The 4,743-nt window shown below is 30.6% G+C and overlaps 1 protein-coding gene across 1 annotated transcript in view; it reads left to right on the top strand.

Moving 5' to 3' along the window:
- Positions 1-1,864: 1,864 nt before the first annotated feature.
- Positions 1,865-4,743, top strand: part of LOC106472087 (inactive rhomboid protein 2-like) — a gene marked incomplete at its 3' end in the record, with an annotated part of 31,363 nt that continues 28,484 nt past the window's right edge. Inside the window, exon 1 of the mRNA XM_013932718.2 lies at positions 1,865-1,966. The remainder of the gene's footprint in view (positions 1,967-4,743) is intronic.

Here is a 4,743-nt window from a genome sequence, read left to right on the forward strand (position 1 = left end):
CAAGTTATGGTTAATTATCTATGGTTTAATGTAAGTGACGAACAATACTAAGGAAGGGGCAGTGTTACGACAGCGGAAGTCACGCAATGCTGGGAGCATGCGCGCTGGAGTTTCTCGAAGGATCATGAATTTTCCTGGCAACTCTAGTTTGTTCCAGGAGCCCTCTTTTTTAGTATATAAGCTCGGCAAATAAAGCCAGCGAAAAAGATGGAATTGAATAGATAGATAGATATAGAGATAGATAATTGAGTCAAGCGAACAGTAGGCACCGTAAGTAAATTGTGTGAATCGCTGTAAATTATAGCGAGTTTTTATAAAAGTAGTTAAATTAAAGTGACTGTGGAAATTCTGTGTATTACAAAGTTGTATCGAGAAAGAGTAAACTAGTTTTATTTAAGAATTGACTTGTATCGCTGAAGTTCCTCGGAAATAATTTATACCGGAAATTAACAAACGAACAGAGACGTAACAATATTATTATCACTTACTCGTCTGCTCGCTTTCTATATTCTCGACGTCAATGAATTATAAACACAACTTCCTACATTCGTCTGCTTTTAACTCTTATTATAACAAAACTAAACAATAATAAAATATTCACTCACAAAAATAAATTAATCACTAATATATAAACCGAACAATCTTTTATATCATGACAGTCTGCAACAATAATTTTCTATAATTATAAGCTGAAAGGTTATTGGTAGTTAATTTTATATAATCTGAAAGGTTATTTGTCGTTTTAAACTACGTTAAACTGCTTTGTTCCACACTTAATTTGTTCTATCATTATGTACAGGTATTCTTGTGTTCCTCCCTCCCCTCCTCGTGCCTTAGCGTAAGTCTGAGAGCTTAAAACACTTTAGTAAAAAACGTTTTCGATACTTTGGTGGGCAGAACACAGATAATCTATTGTGTAGCTCTGCGCTTGACAACAAACTGTGTCCTTAAATTGGTCCTTTTCTTTATGACTTCACATAATTATCTCGTTCCCTAATTTATCTTACTGTTTCTGAGTAGACGCCACTTTTTCTGGAAAATTGTAGAAACTATATAAAATACCTATATTTGTGTATGCATTAGTTTTCTACATTATGTTTAAGTTAAATCATTGTACTTTTATAAAACTGAATAACAAAATAATGAAGTTTGATATGTCGTCATGACTTATTAAATTAAATTGTTCTACGTTTGACTGAACACTTGCTTTATAATTTTGTTACTTGATAGTTTGAAGAAATATTTTTAATTAAGTAAGCTGGCTGTGAGAAGATCTACAAGATAATCTCATTAAAAGGTTTAAAACGAATTTTTTTTTTACTTTAGTTATTTCATTTGATGCTAGTAATGTCAAAAACAACCAGTTAAAGACAGGGTTAAAAATACTTCTTTAAAAAATATTTCTGTGTTTTTGTCTGAGCATAAAGTTACACAATGGCCTATCCGTGTTTTGTGCCCATCGCGAGGACCTAAACAGGAATTTTAGCGTAATAAGCCCTCATATTTATCGCTGATCCACTGAGGATTTAGGTGTTTCTTTTAGACAAGAACGTCAAATTTACTACCAGACGATTCCCATACTGTCAATTTGTATAACTAGAAAAGGTGTTTCTTATGCGAAAATAAACATATTTCGTTGGATTAAAAAAAAATATCTATATATATTTATAGTGCCACACATGATTTATACTGTAAGTTAAGAAAAAAATGCAAATATTACATTTTGTTCATATTTTTATATATTCTATAAAGAATTTCAAATATAATAAAACACATTTATGGTCTCATGAAACTGCGCAAGACGTCAAAAATGAAATATCGATTTTTATCACTTTAAACTCTACCACTTGTAGTAGGTGTCGCTATAGCTAAGGGTGATCAAATTGTACAAGGCAATGTTTCTTACTGATGACTATGGAAAGATGAATATGGCGTCTAATGGAGGTGGTGAAAGTTGGAGTATTTGGTAAGTGTTTATTATCAGCAGGGGATAAAAATTCTGTTATTTTTTGTTGCAAATAAGTAAAATAATTTATGATTTCAAGAAGTAAAAGTATTATAGAATATGTGTTTAATTATTGATAATGATAGTTTCTATGTTATTGTTACAGTGCTAGTAGTTTTAGTTTTAGTAAATAATACTGATACTGTCAGTGTCAGTGTTTACTGTAGAGTGTAGTACATTAGTACTACAAGTTACAACTAACTTCCTGCTGTAGTATAAGCTAGTATAACTGCGCTACTGCTTGGATAGAATAAACTTTAAGAAAGTTACTGTAATTTCTTGTTTTTCGTTTTAAGACTTGTAGAAATTTAGTTTCACCTTAGAAGTTAGACTTTCGAGAAGACACACACAGCAATGAGAAACCCGATGGTTATTATTTAAATATTAATGTTATATAAGTTGTACTACTAGTACTATTATATTAATATCACAGTGCCAGTGATATGTTTTGTAAATAAACTTGTAGCTAGAGCTAAGCCTAACTTAGGTTTAAATAATTTCACTGTATCTTGAGTAGCTGTAATTGGTAAAGACAAACAAAATGTAGTGGAGGGATTTTATAGGCTTAGCTAGAAAATGAATTGGGTAAAGCAATCAGTTGACACTAAGATATTTCCAAGTTTAAACATGAGAGTTTTCATGAGGGCTTAAATTTTTAGATTAAAATAAATTGTATTGATAACACTGTCAAAGAGTGATTTTACAAGAGCAAAAAAGTCAGATATATATATATAAAATAAAGTCAATCACATATTTTCAAACAATACAACATATGAAAAGGAAGCTAGATTTCAAAACTACAATGGTTATATTAGCTAGGAAAGTGTAATCAGAATAGCACTTACTTGCTAAGTTGTTAAACTGCTAACAAAGACAGTCTTACCAATAATTATGTAACTTCATTATGGAAATCTTGACCAGTTCAGGAAAAAGTGATGCACTGAACATAGAAGCAAGTGTATATCATACTCCTTTCAACCAACAATAAACTTTTTAAGTGTATGCTTTCAAAATATATACATTTCAAAGAAAATTTTAAAATAATGAAAACTATCATTACATGTAATTTTCACATTTCTGACCTTAGCTGGAAATTAAAAAAAAAAACACTTCCAATACGTAGCTTATCCAAGACGTACAAATAACAAGTTTGGATGTCTGATTTATATCTTACGTTTTTCTGTATTATAGAAAAAAAAAGTAACTGAGCGTATAGACTTGGTCATTTTAACCAACCTTGTAATCACCACGTTACCATGAAACTATACCTTCTATAACTGAATTTACTAAGTGTGTTGTCCAAAAATAATTAATGTAGCTTTCAAATATGCATTTTAGAATAAACAAGATATATACCACACATTGAAATAGAATGTCCCTAAACTGTAATTTATCAGGCTTTCTAACTGACCTATAAATAAATGTTCCATTACTGCTCAGAGCAATATTTTTAGTTTTAACACCTCAAACTCTGATGGCAAACTATTGGCTGTTACCAGTTTAACAAAACGGACAACCATGTGATATATACTGTGTAGAATTTGCCCTTTTTCTTGGTTGTAACAATGTCAGTGTGAATTACAGACATTTCTTATTAAAAAGTAGTGTATATGAGGGGCGTGTCAACATAGATTTAACAAATTTAGTGATACTTCGGCAAAGCAAGAAGATAAAAGGTTTATATTTTATACTTGGCTCTTCAATATGTATAACATATGTTTCTGATTGGTTGAACAATCTGAAGGGAAGAGGAAATATCAATAAATAAGTCACACTGCCATTTCATGTGACTCGGAGAGGTGCAGATTGAGAATTATTTAAATATTTCCTTTAGAAATTATAATTTAGACAATATACAAATTTGAATTATATATATTACATTTTGATGTTATGCTATTAACTGATATTGATAATAAATTTTGAATACACAGTTCTGTAAAAAAAAGTTTGACATGCTCCATCCATATCCACAAGATTAAACCTCTTTTCATAGAAGCTAAAACTAAATGTATTTTTCCTGAAGACTTTCCAGTTGATCTTTTATCCTTCTTAAGACAAAAAATAGACTAAAAACATTGGTACTATTCAAAATGACAAAAATATCAAACTCAGAATTTTATAAATAGACCCTAGAATGTGATTAGTTATCCCAATTGCTTAGCCATAGGTTACAGGCTTTTCAGAGCAGTCAGGCCCACATCCGTTTGCCTTTTCTACACATCCACCATTTTTCTCACATAACAAACAAGTCCTTTCTAAGTTTCTTTACCTTGAGTACATTGGTTATGTAAAAGATTTTCAACATCTTTCTAAACCAAACAACAAATGAGGCCAGTGATAAGCTGTGTAATTAAAATACTGATGCAATAACTATGGGAAATTTTACACATTGTTTGCCATTATGTGGAGTGAAATAGTAAATGAAGATGGTTTTCTATACTAAAGCATTAGAGAGCTAACTGGTGTTGAGGGGTAGGAGGTATCATTTGGGGAACTTTTGAAGAAATGTGATCATTGCACAAGTAGCTTTAATGTTCTGTTAAATGTTGAGACAAAAGAAATGAAATTTTAGTTCTTAATTTTCAGAAAGCCAGTTTTGAAGTCACGAGACAAGATTCATTATTAATGAATTGGAATAATGAGTTAATAGGCGAGGTAGAACATAAATGGGAAATTTTCCAAAATTACTTTAAATTCAAGATAAAAAAGAGGAAAATGTTAAAAGAAGAGATCAAACC

Source organism: Limulus polyphemus, unplaced genomic scaffold (genome assembly GCF_000517525.1).
Source record: "Limulus polyphemus unplaced genomic scaffold, Limulus_polyphemus-2.1.2 Scaffold5073, whole genome shotgun sequence".
Classification (NCBI taxonomy): domain Eukaryota; kingdom Metazoa; phylum Arthropoda; class Merostomata; order Xiphosura; family Limulidae; genus Limulus; species Limulus polyphemus.